Source organism: Equus przewalskii, chromosome 26 (assembly GCF_037783145.1).
Source record: "Equus przewalskii isolate Varuska chromosome 26, EquPr2, whole genome shotgun sequence".
Classification (NCBI taxonomy): Eukaryota; Metazoa; Chordata; class Mammalia; order Perissodactyla; family Equidae; genus Equus; species Equus przewalskii.
In genome coordinates, this window is record NC_091856.1 from 20,069,440 (window position 1) to 20,082,162 (window position 12,723).

At 38.4% G+C, this 12,723-nt stretch overlaps 1 long non-coding RNA gene across 1 annotated transcript in view; it reads left to right on the top strand.

Moving 5' to 3' along the window:
* The window catches only part of LOC139079684 (uncharacterized), an 87,793-nt gene extending 75,304 nt beyond the window's left edge, over positions 1-12,489 (top strand). Inside the window, exons 4-6 of the long non-coding RNA XR_011533527.1 lie at positions 9,577-9,740; positions 10,559-10,675; positions 11,858-12,489. This is a non-coding gene — a long non-coding RNA (uncharacterized lncRNA). The remainder of the gene's footprint in view (positions 1-9,576; positions 9,741-10,558; positions 10,676-11,857) is intronic.
* The last annotated feature ends 234 nt before the right edge of the window (positions 12,490-12,723 follow it).

Here is a 12,723-nt window from a genome sequence, read left to right on the forward strand (position 1 = left end):
ACTCAGAGTAAATGTCTAGCAACACGTCCCATCCTCACCCTTCATGAGCCCTTCACTGATTTTGCAACTTCTATTAACTCTAATGGTCCTTGGTGGTGAATGTTCCCTCTGAGCATGCTGGGAGCTCACCTAATTGGGTCTATCTCATTGTGGCCTGAAATAGCACCAGGGAGAGTGAGGACCTCGGACTAACTATCCGGATATCTCATCCTTTAAGGTTCAGCTCAAATAGCTCAAATAATATATGTTTAGTGAAGCCCTAACTTCCCTCCCTGCCTCTAAATGTGGCTCAGGCAGTTAGTAACCTCTTGGATTATGTACACACTTCTCTTCTAACTGTAGAGGGGGGAAATATATACATTAACCTAACAGCTGACACACAAATGCTTCCTGGGGTGGGCAATGTTTTGTCTAGTCTATCAAAACCTTGATTAACTCCTTGGGTTGGAAGGTAAGACCCTGAGGGCATGGTTAGAAAAAGTCAGGATATAAAAGAGATGCATAAATTGCTCAATATTGGAAAATCAGTGAAATTGAGGGATAGAAGAGAGCAGAGAAGCGGCGGGAAATGGGTAACAAGGCAAGGGATTGGAGACTGAATCCTGGGCACATCTGAAGCTTGAAGCTTGCACTCAGGCCATCTGAATACTAGGAATTGATGGCACACCTGTAGTTCTCTATCTTTCCCTGGACAAGAAAGGGCATGAAATCTTTATGCAGACACATTTATAAGCACAATATCTCACTTATTTGAAGATAATTATTTCTTTTTCTTTTTTAAAAAATTCCTATTAACTTATTTTTTATGCTTTTTTGGTGAAGAAGATTGGCCCTAAGCTAACATCTGTTGCCAATCATCTTCTTTTCGTCTTTTCTCCCCAAAGCCCCAGTACATAGTTGTATATCCTAGGTGTAAGTCCTCTAGTTCTAGAAGCTTCTCCACAGTATGGCCTGATAAGTGGTGTGTAGGTCTGCACCCAGGATCTGAACAAGCAAACCCCAGGCCACCAAAGCAGAGGGTGCGAACATAACTTCTAAGCCACCGGACAAGCCCCCTAAAAGATAACTATTTCTAACACAGCCTATGACCTAGGGATAGAGAATGAAAGTCTTCTAAGTAGCTGACATAAGAATATAAACAACCCCCAATAATAATGCATAGCTATCATTGACAGAGCTTGGATAAGGCATGAGACACTTTGCCAAGAGTTTTTCCTCATACATTACGTCTTGTAATATTTGAAAAAACTCACATGCATATTTCCCATATTCTTGATAAGGAAACTGAATCTTGGGAGGCTAAATGGATGCCAAAAGTCTCAGAGTTAGAATATAAAGGAGCTTGTACTAGAAATCTAATGCCAAAAGGCCTATTCTTCACCAAATATTCTTAACCAAAAGTATCTTCTCATGGTTAAGCAAAAGTGCCTACTAAACCCAATCTCTGTCTTTTTGCCATGTAATAGCCCCTAATGTTCCAGAGTAGAGCATATTTACACTTACTTTATACAATAACTTAATGATGTCTGACTATCTCATTGATTTATTAAAACACTCAAAACTAAAAATTTAATGAGGAATAGCGGTGAGGAAATCTGAAAGGTAGATCCACAGACAACCCCAACGAGTACTGGGAAACTGAATCCCAATGAGGGAGACAAAAAGAGCAAACGCAAAACAAAAAACGCAACCCAAACAAACAGAAACAATCTGTGAGAAAATTAGAGGTCCGAGTCAAGCAGTCGGAGCTGTCACTGTACTCTGGTGCAGAACGTTGCAGAATGTTACAGAATAAAATATATTTCAGGGGGCAATAATCCAACACAAATGGCTAAAATTAACAGTGGTGGGGTGAAAGAGCTCTAGCTACGAGAGAGGAGACTTAAGTGTTCACCCTAGGCTTGCACATGTCAGGGCTGTGTCCTGGGATCTCACCATTCTGAGTCATAGTTTGCTCCTCTCTACAGTGGAAATACTAACTGTGTCTGTTTCTGAGGGTCCTTGTGAAGAGGAAATGGATGACATATATAACATGCTTGGCACATAGACTATGCTCAATACAGCTATATTAAATCACATTTAAGGACAGCTTTGGAGCCCAAATGGGAAAGTTCTGACAATTGGAAGGGTTTTCCAACCTGGAATAAGTCTCCTCTGAAAACAGTATCTGCATGGTGCATTCACTCATCATTAGGAGAAAACAGGAGGGGCTTTCCCACTCCTGTGTTATCTATCTTGACTTTGTGGAGAGAGCCATAACGTGTCAGACACACTAGCTCTCGTTCTTCATATCCCAGGCAACATTGCCCAGGAGACAGAAATAGCATTCATCGAAAGTCGCAATTACCTCATTTCACTGGCCCGTTTTTGCGAGATGTGCCTTGCCTCCCAGTGACTGCACGAGGCCAAAAGTCCAGCAAACAGAGCCGCTGCTTGTCCAAGAAATGGCCCTACAAAGAGGAGAGGACAGCATGTTCCCTGAGCAGATTGGGACCCTTGGCTGTTTCACGGGTGTTTTTGTTTTTCAGGCCAGAAACAGTGTCTGAAAACTCCTGGGGATTTCCCAAGCCCCATTCGTCAGCCCCATTCGTCAGCGGCAAGGCTTCCTCTGACATCATCTCTGAATGATGAGGTGCAGAGAGGGGGTCACACACAAGGCAGTCCCGGGGCAGCTTTAGCACGATTGCGGGAAATTAGAGAGCTAGTGCCAGAGTGGTCAGAAAAACAAGGAGAACTTTCCGAAACAGTGTCTGGCACATGGTTGGCATTCAAGGAGTAGTTCTTGAATGAAACACTGAGAGATTAAATGACTTGACTTCCAAATCATGTATCCAGTATACAGTAGAGATGACATTTCAACTGGGATGACCAACTCTCCTGATTTGCCTAGGACTAAGGGGTTTCTGTGTATATGTGCCTTTGAGTGCTAAAATCAAGAAAGCCTTGGGCAAATTGGAATGAGTTAGTTACCTTAATTTCAACCGAGGTGTATCTGATTCCAAAGCTCATGCCTTTAAAGATAAAACAAAAACCTGTCTTCAAGGACACTTGAGTTTAATAGGAAAACTAAAACACGGAAACAGACAACAATCTTATAAATTGAAAGGGCCTACTCGCTTGAGAGGAGGGGTCAGCAGTGTAGCCAAGCATCATTTGCCAAGGACCATCACTCCTCCTTTCTCAGAGCACTCCAATTTTGCTCAGGAAATCCTTCCATTAAACATGTGCTTCAGTGAGTCAGTCACAGAAACTGCAGCCCCCTTGCCAGTGAATGGTTTAGGAATGAGCATGTGACATACTTTTGGCCAATGAAATATGAGAAGAGGTCTGATGGGCAGATTCTTGAAACAGTTTCCTGGTTCTTCAAAAGAAACCAACATCAACAAAAGTTCTTTTCACCTGCTGGATACATTTATATCTGGGAGTGACACTTAGAACTGTGGTGGCTGCTTTACACCTACCAAGGGAACTAAAGCTAGGTGGGAAGATGGGGAAAGTGGAAAGGATCTGAGTCTTTTATGACATTGTTAGCTATTAAATTAACTAACCTGCAGTCATCTTACCTCAGGACTTAAGATAATATATTGTCTTTATTATTGAAGCTATTTGAGACAAAGTGTTCTGTTATGCAATCAATAACATCCTGACAGATACAATATCCAAAATGTGATATGCCATCAGAGGAAGGAGAGATGCTCATGGATGACAGAGCCAGGGAAGCACTCATAAAGGATCCAACACTTGAATTGTGCTGTGGAGGATGGATATGCTTTCAAGAGACAAAACCAGGCCTAAGAAATAGCACTAGTAAACTCTAGAGGACATATAGCTCTGGGTAGAGCTGGAAAACGCAAGGAGTCTAAAACTCTAAAGCTAGTTTATGGAAGAGATTCGTGGAACAGGAAGCAGGAAATATAGTTGGGATGGAGAGCATGGGAGGCTTTGAATTCCAGGCTAAGTAAACTAGATTTTCCCCTTAGATGACAGAGAGTCACTGAAGAGGGATGGCTAGAATGTCATCCTACCTCTGCCTAAAATTACTGCTGACCATTCTGATTTCTCCTTCATTTAAATTCACTTAGTATTTAGCGCCATAATTCTCAACTTTAGAGGCATATTATAATCACCTCTCTCTATATATATATGGCATATATATATGTGGGATGCGAGCAGAGTATATTGCTCTGGAGAGAGGCCTGGATGTTTTTTATTTTCTATTAAGCTCCTAGGGGATTCTAAATGGCAATCATGTTTGAGAACCACTGTCTTGGTCATCTATAATTTTGTATATTTTCAGCTTATTTACATGAAAAGTCTACTAGAATGTCAACCTGGAAGGAATATTGGATATTTTCTAAGCAAAGAACTTTCATTTTTGGCTTACTACTGTTCCACCTACCTCTAAAATAAAGCAAAGGCATTGCAAACTCTAAGGGGCCATGAAAATGTACCAGGTGTCACCACCACCACCATTATCATTTTAATTGGGATTAAAAGAAAATATATAGATTTGTCCAAAGCCAATCCGCACATTAGTATCAGATCTGGGACTGGGAACAACATTTCAAAATCACTTATCTAGCATTCTTTCCACTAAATTGAATTGTTGACATTTCAGTTATGCACATTTCCCATAATGTTCTGCATTTTTGTGTAGAAAATACGCATTATATTTCTTTGCATCCTCCCAGCTACCTCCTCCTACTGTAGTATTCCTGGGTACCTGCTTCTTATATGATTAATTAAATCTCATTTATCCAGTGGTTCCAACACAGTAGCATACACTGGAATTACCTGGAAGGCTTGCTAAAACACAAATTTCTGGGCCCCCCAGAATTTCTGATTCAGTAGGTCTGAAGTGATTGACAGTCACGAAATATTCCCAGGAGAGATCTATGCTACTAGTCCAGACAACACACTTTGAGAATCAATACACCTGTTCAAGTCCAGAGGTGGATTTTTTGTCTGAGAAGAGCCATTTTTTAATCAAATAAAACTGGTTTGTCTCCTGGCTCTGGCACTTTTTACCTGTGTGACTTGAGCAAATTACCTCTTCTATTTAAATCTCAGTTTTCAAATCTATAAAATGGAGCTGCTAATAAATGCCTAGAAAGTTTATTAAAGACAACACAACGTGCCTAGTACAGTGGTTGGCACACAGAAAGGACTCACTAACTATCCATTTCCTAGTTCCTTTTCCCTTTGCTGACTTTCCCTTGACAATCTACCTTTCCCACAGAGAGGTGTTATCTAGCTCCAGTGGTAGACTCATGACTCCTCTTTTGGCTGGCTCTCCTTCAATGAGCTTGAGTTTACATTTCTTCCACCAAATTACTAACATGCATATGGAGCCTATTTCTAGGAAATCTTATGCAAATCATTTCAAAGGGGGAAAATATGATAGACAAATTATGTCAATATTTTCCTCAAAGCAGTATTTTGGAGATAAAACCTACCCCATATGTTCTGTTTCACTTACTTCGGCATTTTTAACAGTTTAACCATAGCAGCTGCTCCTGATCACTAATTGCCTGCAACATTAAACAATGGATGCCTATCAGTTCCCAGATTTTCCTTCTGTGTCAACTTCAGAACTTCCAGAGACTTCCAAGTTTCTCCAGGTTGCTTCATTCCTCTTGTGCTAAACTCTGTCAGCCTGTGATTGAGCAAAAGATGGTGTGGGACAGATTAGGTGACCTTTGACATGAGCCTTGGTGAACCAGAGCAGATACAGATGGGGTTCCAGACCCTGAGACAATCTGGCTCCACACACAATCTTTTCATGACTCAAAAGACCTTGACTAAGTTTCCATCACCACTGCTGATCAACGGGTGATTTTCCCTGTGAATTTGCTGGGACCTTCTTCATTACAAACTATCTATGGCCACGAATCTGGTCCAGGCTAGAAACTTGAAATTCATTGTTGATTCTTTTTTCTAATCCACCATTTCAAGTCGGCCTCCAGGTCCTGTCACTGTTTCCACTTAAACTCTTGACTCTGTCCGTTCTCTTAGTCTCCACTGCTCCTATGCAAGCCACCATCTTTTTTAGCTAGGATCACTGCAACATCATCCCAACTCATATTTCCTGACTTCTGTTGAACTCCACTCCACCCGTGCCTCACCCAGTTGGGATGATCTTTCTAAGACACAAATTGTACTGTGTCATTCTTTTGAATCCCTTTCCAGTGACTCCCCACTTGCCTCAGAAACTAAGTCCAGTCTCATCATCCTGGTTGACTCTAAATCTGCACTGTCCAAATTGGTAGCTGCTAGCTATATGAGACTATTTAATTTGCACTTAAATTAATTAAAATTATATAAAATGTAAAATGAAGTTCCTCAATCACACTAGCCACATTTCAAGTGCTCAATAACCCTGTGTAGCTAGTAGCTGCTAGTTTGGACATTGAAGATATAGAATATTTCCTTTATCACAAAAATTTCTATTGGAAAGCCCTGCTCTAAATATTGAAAGCTGGTTAACATTATTTAGCTTATTGTAATGCTATACATGGCCATCATATGGAGAAATGGTGTCTGTAAGCCCTGCTGAAGGGAATGTAAACTGATGTGAGCATTCTACAGTGCAACAATTTTAATGAAATTAAGAACGTTTTATAAGCTCCAAAGAACTTTCATACAGCTTTCAAAGGGTATGCACTCAAGGATGTTTGTCATGGCATTATCTGCACTAGCAGGTTATGAGAGACAACCTAAATGTTCATGACCATGGGACTGAATGGGTGAAATATGAAAGATGCATAGTCCAGAATACTATGAAGCAGTCAGAAGCAAATTACTAGATGCACACACATACCTAACTATAAACATGGCATTATATTCTTACTGTGGAATATTACTTCGCAGTAAAATAATAATTAAAAAATTACTAATACATGCAAAAACTTGGATGTATCTCATAGACATTGAGTAAGAAAATCCAGACATAAAAAGTACGTACTGTATGATTCCACGTTCGTGAAGCTCATTGAATATGCAAACTAATCTATGGTACTAGAAATCAGAACAGTGGTTGCATCTAATTGGGGGATTTACTGTAAAGGAACAGAAGGAAACTTTCTGAGGTGATGAGAATGTTCTATGTTTTGATTAGGGTGTCTATTACATGGGAACGTACATTTGTCAAACTCATTTAACTATATGCTTAAGATCTGTATATTTTACTGTATCTAAATACACTCCAATAGAATTAGTTATTTTTTTAAAGAAACATAGTTTTAAAGGCAGAGATTAGTTTCAGATGAGATCTATAGCCATGTATATATGCATTCAAAACCACAATATGTATTTTACAATTATATTCATATATAGAAGGACATATAACAAAAAAAATTGAATCAATATTTTTGGTGAGGATCAGGGGAAGTAAATGCTAGTAGGGATTAGGGATGAAAGAGACAAAAATTAGAATAAAGTCAACTAGAGAAGCTCCTTAAATGGACTAGAAGTGACTGAGCCACGACTAGGAAGTGCAATCAACTCAACTCAACTTTCTGCACCCAAAACCAATAAGACTTTCACTGGGAGAGAATCTGCCTCTTTGTTCCAGCAGTGGCTAAACTGGGATTGTATAATACTGGCATTGTCTCCAGCCATGCTTCTCTACTCCCTTCTCATGGAGTGATTGTAGTGGTAGAAAGGAGAAATGAGGTGGAAACAGAAGGAAGTAGAGCCTAGAAGAGAAACAGGGGATGGTGAAACAAGAGAGATGGAGGTACAGCAGGTGGGGGAAAAGGGAGGAGGGGAGAGAAAGAGTGAAGACAGGGAACATGTAGACATTTGAACCTTCAGAGTTTCTGAGCTAGCTCTATCTCTGGAATTCTCAGTAATATAAATAAATACATTTCCTTTTTTTTCCCCCCTTAAACTGGTTGGAGTGGGTCTCTGTTATTTGCTCTTAAAAATGTACTAATGCCATAGTGTAGTTTAGTATTTTAAAGACTCTGTGTTAACCCCTACTCTAGCATTTTAAAAACTTTTTATCATGGAAATATTCAAACATATACAAAAACAGAAAGACTAGGGGGCCAGCCTCGTGGCATAGTGGTTGAGTTCCACGCACTCTGCTTTGGTGGCCTGAGCTCACAGGTTCAGATCCCCGGCAGGGACCTACACCACTCGTCAGCCGTGCTGTGGCGGTGACCCACATGTAAAGTGGAGGAACACTGGCACAGTTGTTAGCTCAGGGCTAATTTTCCTCAAGCAAGAAAAGAGGAGGATTGGCAACAGATGTTAGGTCAGGGCTAAACTTTCTCAGCAAGAAAAGAAGAAAAAAATAGAAAGCCTAGTAAAATAGAAAGGCTAGTAAAAGGACTACTCAGCTTTAAAGAGTTGCAGTATATTGCTAATTTTGTTTCATTCATCTCAACTGTCTCCCCAACTCCCATACATTCACACACTACTGGGTTAGTTTGAAGCCAATGCCAGAAATTTTACCCTTTCAAACATAACTACTTGAATATATATCTCTAAAGTTAAGAACTCTTTTTAAAAATATAACTGCAATACCAAGATCACACCAGAAAAAAAAAGACAATTTTCCCTTAACATTACCAAAAAGACAATATTCAAATTCCTCTGATGGCATTATAAATATAATTTTACCATATTTTTTCAAAGCAGGATCCAAACAATATCCAAAAGAATTAATCTGGGTAATATATCTCTTAAATTTAGTTTAATTTACAGGTTCTCTGTCCCTCCGTGTATGTGTATGTACATGTGTACGTGCATGAGCCTGTATGTAATTTATTTGTTGAAGAAACTTGGCCATTTGTTCCTGCAGAATTTTCCTGATTCTGGGTTTTTAGACTGTGTTCTTGCATGATAATTTACTCTTGTCCTCTATTTTTTATGAACTGATAAGATTTATTTCAATTCTCTGGCAAGAATACTTCACAGGAGGTATTCTGCAGTTCCCTTTGCATCACATCAAAAGAAAATGACTGTCTGATTCCATCTCTTCCTGTGATGTTAAGAGTGATGAGTACATTCAGGTGTTTTCAGTCTGATGCATCTATTTTAAAGCTCTTTATCAGCTTTTTACCTAAGGCTTGAGAAACCATTGATGATCATTCATTATTTCATTAGAAGAGGCAAAATGTTGATATTCTTTTACTGCTACATTTAATAGCTGCAATTGTTCTGTGAAGAAGGGTTTTCCTTCCACATTATTTGAATACATAACGTACATTCTTATGGGAAAGATGAGTTAATTCCTGATTCTCCCCCATGTTTAATAGTTTTCAGAGGAAGCTGGTTCTGATAAAAGTAAAAAATGAGAGTTTGGAATTTTTGTTTAAAAAATATCTTTATGAGCTCATGGATTATAAAATATTTTATATGTTTTAATCTGTTTAGTTTATCATTCTCTTTGTGGCCCAAATGTCCCATTTTCTCCAAGGGCAGCTCCTGAGCCCTTTTGACACAAGCTCATTCATTGATAGACTTGCTTTTGAGTACGATAAGATGTCCCAGCCTCATCTCCTATGTTTCTGACCCTAGATCTGGAAGTAATTAATTATTTCTCCAAGGTGCCCTTTATCTTTTTAGAAGGAAACGGCATTTTGAGACTACAACCACCTGGGAACTAAGGATGTTCACTGTTGCTGCTCAGTACTGATCAGACATTGTTTATTGGCCTTTTCAATTGGACAGAACTAGGAAATATATATCTTTTTAAGAGAAAATATTTCCTTATTTCCAATCAAATTTAGGTGAGTTGTGGTTTTGCTAAACATCTTGATTTTAAACTTTTATTTCATCTGCTAAAAAAATTTGATTCCTAAGTAGTTATCTGCTTTATCCAACTATAGTAGACAACAGTAGTAGAATAAGAAAATCAACATTATTACTATCAATATAATTGTTGAAAACAAATACGATTTTTTTCGCAGTTTATTTTGTCCTTGGTATATATTACTACATTGTCATATTTCATAGTCAATTAAAATGTCTTCCATGTGTAGCTAAGTGTAGCTTAGCTAAGCTAAGCAACTTAACACACAGTTAGATCCATTTGCTACATTTTGCTTTTGAGTTTTATGGATTGCTATTTTTCATTTCTGATTTATTTTTTTAAATATTTAAAATATTTGCATGGCTCCAAAGTCATATTTACAAAATGAGATATATTCAGACAAAGCTAGATTTTATTGTAACTTCTACTTGTCCTCTCCCTCCTCCCTATAGATAACCATTTTAATTGTTTATTTGTGCATATTCTTCTATTTTTATAAATGTGCATATGTGGATCTTAGATAAGAGGTAACATACGCTATATATGCTGTTCTGGACATTGTCAACCCTTATTTCAAAAATGAAGAATCCTTCCTTTGAAATCTCCTACTTTTCTGCACCTACCCCAATTATTTAAGTAAAAGTAGTGGCTTATGTGGAACAAGTTTTCTTAACAAAATGCACACTTATATTCTGTAGCCAATGGGAAAAGGACTTGAAAAGTTAAGAAAGTTCCTTTGAAGGCTAATGTCTAAAACTATTAAGATTCACAGCAGAATTTCTTTCCTCTTTGCAGTCGAACAGATTTTCAATGAAGAAAGTGTAGGTTTTACTAATGGAAATGGCCTTCTGTGTATACCGAACTGAGTTTGTGGACATTAAAAGCTATTTGACATGCACCGATCTTTTACCGGTAAGAATTTGGGAATAGCAATTTCTTTCCTGCTTCTTTGATCTCCTCTCAAATCCCATGGTGGTATATTATGGCTGCAGAGAACTGTAAATGTTAGCAAGCAGCAATTTGAAAGCCCTAAAAAATGTAGTTGCAAAGGCAATTCAAACATCAGGTATCCTTCTCATCATCTGGACTCTGGTTTTAGAGCTATTGAGGGAGTTCTGTCAAATCTCAAACTGCATCGGATTGCTGATCTGGTATGAATACTCAAGTTACTCTGAATAGCTGCATTTTCAATGCATGAAAGCAGCTGTTACTTTTCTTCTGCCCTTTCCTTAAAAAATAAAAAAAATATACATATACAAATACATGCACATATATATACCTATGCATGTACACACACACACACATATTTCACTGACAAGGGATTTGTTTCTGAGGACAAACATGGCAGTTTTGAATAAGGAGGTTGAAATCTACCCAGTCTAGATATATGTCTGATCCCTGATGTTCTCTCTCTGAGATCTTTTCATACCCATCTGCAGTTTGGGAAGCATCTTCAGTAAGTGTGTTTGGGGAGGTTGATGACAGGGAAGAGAGACCTTGTACACCTTCTGCTCCAATAATTGTAAAGAAACTGAAAGATAATAGAAAGGATAATTGAAAATCCTATACTCTCTTTCTCTTCCCCATACATAGTACAATAGAAGATAAATACATAGTTTATTTTTAGCTGTATAAAACAAATTTTATTTTACTAATATTGTTCACACGCAAAGACATACACATTGTACATTTAATGTCTCTAACTCTGTCGATGCTATTTATTGGGGTTTCCCATCTTCCACCACCCTGAATTCTCAAAAAGCAGTCTGTCTTTACAAAAATGGAAGCTCCTTGCTTCAGGGAAACTGAAGAATGAGGAAGAGGGTGATGGTGAGCATCCGCTTTTCCTTAAAGATCTTTGTCACCAACACTTAAGGACCTTTTCGACCTCAAAGCCCCTCAGTAGGTAGACAAAACAGATATTGATGTCAAACCAAAGAGCTGCCTCCATATATTCTAATCAAGTAAATAATAACTCCAGAAGAGATTGAGCTGCTGTTTATGGTGCCCTTTGGAATTTTAACACTGTTTGGTTAAATATTTGAGGAAAAATGCCTTTTATAATCTGACCTACTCACACTCTATTCCTACTAGATCCTTTCGTGCCCTCTTCAAACCACCCTTACTTCTCCAGAATTAAGAGAGACACGATCAGGAGAGACCAATGAACTAGGAGCTGCAAGAAATTTTTGCTCAACTAACAACTTGCTGTGTGACCTCAGGCCAGCACTTTTCCTCTCTGCACCTCAGTTCCTTTCACCATAAAATGAGAGCCTTGGAATAATGATCTCCATGGCTCCTTTCAACTCTGACATTTGGGAGATCTACAAAAATGCTCCAAGATATTAGAAGCGTTCCATTTAAACACCTGGCCACTTTAGAAGGGCTTTGCATATATATTGTATTTCACTTGCTAAATCGCCAAATAAACCTGACACGAGTGAGCCCCAAGAGGACACAAGACCAAATTGTAAATGTCTGTTTGTGATGACGGAGGTCTTGTCATCTGAGCATTGATTTTAGAAAGCCGTCGGGTGCCTCTCAGAGTAACGTAAGATTATAAAGTGATGTATTACCCATGAGAAATCCTTTCCCATTTACATTTCATTTTCCTCTGTGGTATTTAACTTATTTTTTTATTACGTGCAGCCATCATAAATATTTATACTGCAATGTATGATTGGTCAATAAAGAAAAATCAATACGGGTTTTTGCTGCCCAGGAAAGAGACTGTGCTTTACCTGATTCTAATCAAAAATCTCTCATACACACACACACATACAAAGCACAGGTGGGATAGGGACCCAAGAGAAAAAAGGAAAACATATATTATTTATCTTATATTTTTATATTGTATATATTTTACCCTTATACACACTTGTACTGATGCACAAAGGCTTTTGGTTTAAAATGGTATCTTGTTAGTAATCCTCAATTCAGTCTAATTGCCTTCCTATAGT